Source organism: Eubalaena glacialis, chromosome 9, assembly GCF_028564815.1.
Source record: "Eubalaena glacialis isolate mEubGla1 chromosome 9, mEubGla1.1.hap2.+ XY, whole genome shotgun sequence".
Classification (NCBI taxonomy): Eukaryota; Metazoa; Chordata; class Mammalia; order Artiodactyla; family Balaenidae; genus Eubalaena; species Eubalaena glacialis.
The window spans coordinates 109,285,574-109,292,285 of NC_083724.1; positions in this window are offsets into that span (position 1 = coordinate 109,285,574).

Here is a 6,712-nt window from a genome sequence, read left to right on the forward strand (position 1 = left end):
TCTGTTCCCTCTGCCCTCCCTTGTTTTATGTAAATATTGTAGCTGATCTCCAGAAGTTCTGACTGTACCATACCTATAAACATAAAACTCAAGCTCTTGAGAGTTACGTTCATCCTAACCAATCTGGGTGACCAGTCAGTTAAAATGGTTGAGGAAGAGCTTGTACCAGATTGACTGATTCATAGTATTTCTTTGTATTAATTATCAGGTTTTTTTCCTCCAGTTTTTGTATTGAAAATTACTTTCGTACCCAGAAAGACTTGTTGAGATATCATTCTAGAATCTCCAATATTTATTATAGTTGTTATAGTAACAGTGGAACCCAAGTGTTTTTCAAAGCATTATTCAGCTTTCCCTACCCCGGGAGAAAAGACTTCAGAGGGAGCGTGAACCCAGAGCCCCAGTTGTGGGAATGAGGCTCCAATTTCCTAAATCACTTGTGGTCATAAACATGGATACCACCTTGTCTGGCATCCAGGTCCATATCTTTTCTGAAATCTGCTATAGCAGAGAGTAAAGGGCAGTCTAGGGAGCCCAGCAATAGCTGGAGGAGGGTTTGGATTACCTGGAGGACACCTCCGAAGCATTGTAATGCCACAGTCCCTCTTCAGCACTGCTGTGATCAAACACTCATAGGAAAGCCATAAGAAAGGGCAGATGCGCATAGAGCAAGAAAGTTGTGTAGTCGAAAAACAGGGTTGTTACTCTTATCTTGAGTCCAGCAGAGAACTGTATTCACAGTAGAGCTTTGTGCCACTGATTGAGTGTGAAAGAGGAAACCTATATTACTTTGAGACTTGTGACCTGACCTGCCTATGTCTAGCCAGCCAAAGTGAATGGGGTCAGGGTTAGCTGCCTTCATCTATGCAGTCACAAAGGTAAAGATGATACTGGAGACTATATTCCCTCCCAGGAGGCCGTGGCCTCACGCCCCATCAACCTTGGCAAGACTTGCTAAATAACACCTTTGTCCAAGCCGGGGTTATGCATCTTCTCGTCTTCTACACCCTCATGACAAGCCGAGGTGGTGTAAGATCAAGAAGTGAGGACGTGGATGTGGATCATCCCTCTGAGCAGCTCTAAAGGAGGGCCACGTACACTGCCTTCCTGTAAGTTCTTGCCCAAATTCCCTTCACTCCCTTAACATAGCTGTCTCCAAATAACTTTTGTGTGTGTGTGTGTGTGTTCATGTTAAAGTGAAGTGCATGTAGTAAGAAGGAGCTCTACTGTAGATTTTGATTTGTGGCAATAAAGATGCGGGTTTTGTCTGTCAAAGAAACTTTTTGAAGATACCATCATGAACGCCCCACTTTTCCTTTCTCAGTGCACTGTGACCAATAGCTCTGTTTCCTAATAGAAATGTCAGCAGGCATTTTCCAAGAAAGGATCCTGGTTTTGCTTCCTAAATGAGGGGGTCAGACACATGAGACTAGCTAGTGGTGTAATTTTTTAAAGGCTTTTCTGAATGATGAATTATTTGCTTGTGCTTAGAGGTTACTGGCTTTTTCTTGCTTTTGGTTATGTTAAGGCAAATGGTGGAAATGTTATTTATTGGCAGAAACCATAAGTCTTTTGTGTGAACAAGAAATTAACTTGTTAAAACTTTCTTACTGTACATTGGAAGTCATCTTGAAAAAAAGAAGAAATTAAATGATAACTTTATTGGCTCCCTGTGTCTTTCCTTTATTTCCTTGTGGAACACACTTGTATTTGGCTCTTACCCATTCAGTAATTCCAGAAGTCAAGGGAAAGCCTGATGTTTGATGTCTGGTCTGGTCTCTGACAATGCCGAGGAATTCTCCCCTCAAGGAAAGGAATCCCATCATGATAAAAGGAACCTCTTTTCTTCACCTCTTCAGCTCCCTAGTTTCAATCTGCTTTGCTGGCTGCGGTGGTGGTTCTGTTTCTCTCACTCAGAACCCATTCCCTTGCCCTGGCCTTGTTCCTGGCACTTTGCCCACCACAAACTCACGCTCAAGTCCCAGCTCCTTCTGTGGTTTCTCCGGCAGAGGCCGCTACTTGAAGAAAAGGAAGAAAGACATTCCAGAAAATGTACAGTCTTTACAAAAGATAAAAATAAATTTTATTATAGCAATTTAATAACTTTGCACATGGTCCTAATAATAGACACAGATAAATTCCATCTTGGGAGAAGCTGAAGAAGAAGAAGAAGCCAGAGAGGAATTGAATGTGGAGTTGAACCCCCCAAGAAAGGAAGTGTCAGACCAGCCTTTGATTCCTCTGGAAAGTAGAAATACCATGAGGTGCTGTGGACTCACAAGGAAAAATAACTCCTCTGGGCAGGTGGGGGTTAGGGGATAGGCTCTTTAGAGAGGAAAATGCATCAGTGAGGGGATTCTATGAGCTATGGCAGTAGAGGCAGAAAGTCTAAATCAGGACCAGCCAGGCTTAAGTAAGGCAATTTCACCATTGGTACAGACACACCAAGGGCCACATGCGGGCTCGAAAACGAGCCCAGATTTCTCATTCCAAATGAGTTAAGTGTGCATTTTGGGATCTTTGTTTATCCCAATAGCATCCTAACTTAGTAATGTCCTTATACCTCAGCTAAACCTTCAGTAAAACGAGGTCATATTTGCCCTTATTTCAGAGTCGTGAAAAAAAAAAATTTAAGCCTGGAAATTAAGAACTCAAATGCAAATTCATATTTACCTCTCACTACATCTAGATCCAATCCCTACTTTCTTGCCGGCTATGTGTAATCGCCTGGTCTTTTTGTTTTTTTATCACAACTTTCAGGTTTTAGAAAGAAAGTCGGTTCAATTTTGCTACAGTGGATTAATAATGGTAAATTATCCTTTTTAATGTTGCTGCAGTTCAGGAGAAGGTTCATTTTAGAATTCAAGGAGGTGGGAAGACAAGGTCATTCTTTGTTTGGAGGCCAGACCTCGTGGTGTCCACTGGCCAGCAAATCAAGCCGTCTTATCTTCCTTATCTCAGTTCACCTGCTAGGAAACGGTGATGCAGACCTAGTTTTCCAGCTCCTGGTCTGTGTGCCCTTCTTTGTGGCTGAGTTAACTTGGCTGGGTTTTCCCTCTGAGGTCATCGCTTATTTATCTTTCCCTTATAAAATCTGCTTTCTGAAGAGCTGACAGCCACTTGCTCTTTCTTTCTCTCCTGAGAAAAAGAGGTTCATCCAGCTCAGTTCTTCTCAGAGACACCCCATCTGCACATTGCGCTTGTTTGCTCATCTATAAAAGGAGGGAGAGAGAGAACAGTCGGTGGTGTGATGTCAGTGTAAAGGCCTCCTTGAAGATAGACTAGATAATTGGACCAAAGGCTGAGTTCTCTCCCAGCCTTCGGGGTTTGGATGTTGCTGACTCTGAGAACCTTGAATAGACTGCTGTTACATCATGTGTGTGCTATGGAAAGATCTGTGTGCCAGGCAGGCCTGAAGGCCTCATCCTGTAATCCATGGGGATCCACTCACCCTGGCTGCCAGGCTCCAGCACTGACCATCCGTGACCTGTAATGGGTATTTTTTCACTCACAGAGATCCCTTGCTTTACAGCAACTATACCAAAACACTTGGGTTAGGCCATGCCATTGTCAGCTTCAGAAGGTCTTCCAAGACCCACAGTGGGTCCCTTGTGTTCCCCTTCTCTTGCTCCTGTTCCCATGAGTGTTTGGCCTGATGAGGACCTTGGGTAGAACTTGGCTGGCAACATTAGCAAGAGCTGGAATCAGGAGTGGACCCAGGAGAAAGGGATGGAGCCCAGGGGATGAAACAGTCCAGATCTGTACTCATGTCTCTGATGTGACTTGGTTTCAGTTCGTCACTAATGGGTCACTGTGGTCTTCCCCTGTAGAGAAGTCCAAAATCCTCAAAAGGGACTTTTGCTTTTTTAATTTGTGCTTTCTTTGCTAATCCATTCGGGTCTGCTTTGCTCAGTATCCCTGGTGGGAAGAAAACACTCTTCTGAGAGCACAAATTAAACACCTGCTCATAGCTTAACTAAAGAATATACGAGAGTTCGCTCATTCCTGTGGAGGAGAAAAGAAGGAATAGCAGATGCTCTTCCTTTGTCTAACGGGGGTGGGGGGGGTGGGGGGGGTGGGGACTGAGGCACAGAGCCTGGGAGCCACTTGCCTGCTCAGTGTCGATCTGAGTGTGACATTCGAACGCCAGACTCCCAGCACCAGACACAGACACTCCTCAAGAACTGAGAGTTCAGGTTTACGTCTTCTGGGATCCCTGGCTTCCTTTTTCCCATTGGAGAAATGAAACTGAATTCTCTGCTCACCCTACTCACGTAAATAAAAAGCTACCTAAGTGCTCTTTCCATTCATCCTTCCTCTTGGTGACGGAGGCTGGTGTTCAGAGCGACCCGCATTCCTGTATGAACAGCCAACCCTTCTCTCCCCCTCCGTGTGAAGAGCCACAACATCTATTGGTAGTCCCTGGGCTAATCATCCTGGAGTGTGGTGGGCATGGACGGACCTGAGTTGACACGGGGGCCACTGGGGGATAATCCGTGGAACAAAAGGTGGCGGCCTCAAGGAGCAGGGTGAGGGTAGGACCCGCTGCGACCAGTATCAGATAGCTAGAAAAAAACCACAGCGGTTATATAACAGTGTTTACTATGGCTCAGGTGGCCCTGAGAAGGCAGAGGCAGTCCCCTGACAAAAGACTGTGCCAGAGATGGGGAAGAGTCACAGGGACAGAGGTCCCTGTCAGGCGATAAGGGAGTTGGCCAGAGGAGATAGTGCATTGGGATGAAAGGAATCTGCTCTGTTGTTGACAACAGCTAGGTCACCTAGCACGGCCTTCCCTATCCTCAGCTTCTCCCTAAGCCATGCCAGCTCTCTGCCCGGTCAGGCCAGCAGCAAGCAGAGCTGAGGCTGGAGGGAGGAGCAGAGAAATCAGACACCTGGTTTTTGGCTGAATCTCTGGATTTCGCTACTCTTTTTCCTTTAATCTCCCACTTTTCAAAGAGGAGGGATTCTTCTCCCTAAACATGGGCAGAAAAGGAGGAGTCGGTACAGGTTCCTTAAGCTCTGTGCTCCCACCAATCTCTCATCCTCTCTCCTGTGAGGCTGTGTGTTGGAGGGATCCTGTTATAGCTCCTCCTTGGTCCAAGCACACAGCCTGTGACTCTTGAGAGGGAGAGTTATTTCCAGTGGTGCCAGGGCAAAGCAGGTTCTGACCTGAGAGAGAAGTTGATAAGCCCAGCAGGGCCTAAGCGGACGGGAAGAAGTCAAAGCAGCTTAGGAGGAAGGCTCAGGTCTCCAGCGGGGCCTACCCCACCTCCTCCTACAAAGCTGTTTACCGCGCTCCCCATTCCCATAGAGATGAGGCTGGTAGGCAGTCCCCAGCTCCTCGCCCACGGCTGCCACCACCCCTTGTGAGAAACAGGAAGTCGGGACCTTTGTCGGCTCAGCTGCACCCTCTACATTAAATATTTATCTTGGAGTCCAGGTCAGAGCCCTAGAGAATAAGAGAAGCTCACTGCTGGTGAGAGGGGGTATGGCCAGGATTCCTGGAGTTGGAAGATTGTCAGCTTCACCATCTTTGGAGAACAAGGAAGAACATGAAAGAGATGTGGCCCTTAATCGCGAGGATCCTGACAGGTGGGGAAAAAAACTGGTGACAGGGGAGGCAGGCACATACTTTGTCCCTGAGGGAGGGAAGAGGATGGCGCCTAGGGGTGGGCAGGTATCCAAGCTTTAGGAGAGGGGAGATGCACTGCTGCCTGCCCTCAGGTGGTCCCAGAGCTCCTCCCTCCTTTCTGATGCTGACTTCTGTGGGCAGGGGCTACCCATCCCATCCCCATCCCTTCAGCTTTCCTGGTGAATCAGAGATTCTTGGAAGGGGCCTTAAAGGGGATCTGGTTCAGTTCCCTTACTCAGTGCAATAGTTGCCTTTACGAAGATGCCCCACAAGTGGCAGACTTGGAACCTCTGAAATCTCTTTCTTGGAGACCTTGGATCTACTTCGGAGTATGCAGCCAGTCTGTTGCCACACTGACAGCCCTGCAGACACTGGAAGCTAGGCGGCATGCCTCTCTCTCTCAAGCCTCTTCTCAACCTAAGCCTCTCCTTCCGCTTTTCGCATGTGAGATTGTTTCAAGCTGGTTCACCACAACCCGGATAGCTCTTTTACCTGAACTGGGGAAAGATATAGCTGATAACATCAGTGATGGTAGGGATTTAAAAATATGGTTTCATCTTTCTTCATTCCCTTTCTTCTCAACTTTTGAGTTGAATGATGTGCTTGGGAAACACTCTGAAGTGCATGGTGACCTTAGGGCACCAATCTAACTCCTGGTAGATCTGCGATAAATGTTTTCATATTTTCATAATCTATAATTGATCACTCCCAAAATAAATCTGAGATTGTCCAGCAGGTATTTGCTATCTGGTTGGCTTGGGGTCCCAGAGCCAAGCCAGGGGCTAAGAAGTGGTACCCCAGAGTCTGTCCACTAGCAGTAAGCATTCATTAAGTACCCTCGCTGTAACAGGCCCTATGCCAGCACAGAGGCTTGGGGGAGAAGGGGAAGATGGGATGGCCAGAGGGGTTGGGAGCCAACTGGCGCGCGCGGGCTCTTGGGACCCGTTGTCAGAGCGGCGGGAACAGCGGAAAAGCAGCAAGATCAAAACAAGGACGGTGTATGGGAACACCAAGACCCTGGTAACCCCATCACCGCCAAAGGGACCCCGCCCTCGTCCTCTTCAGGGGCGCGGCACGCCC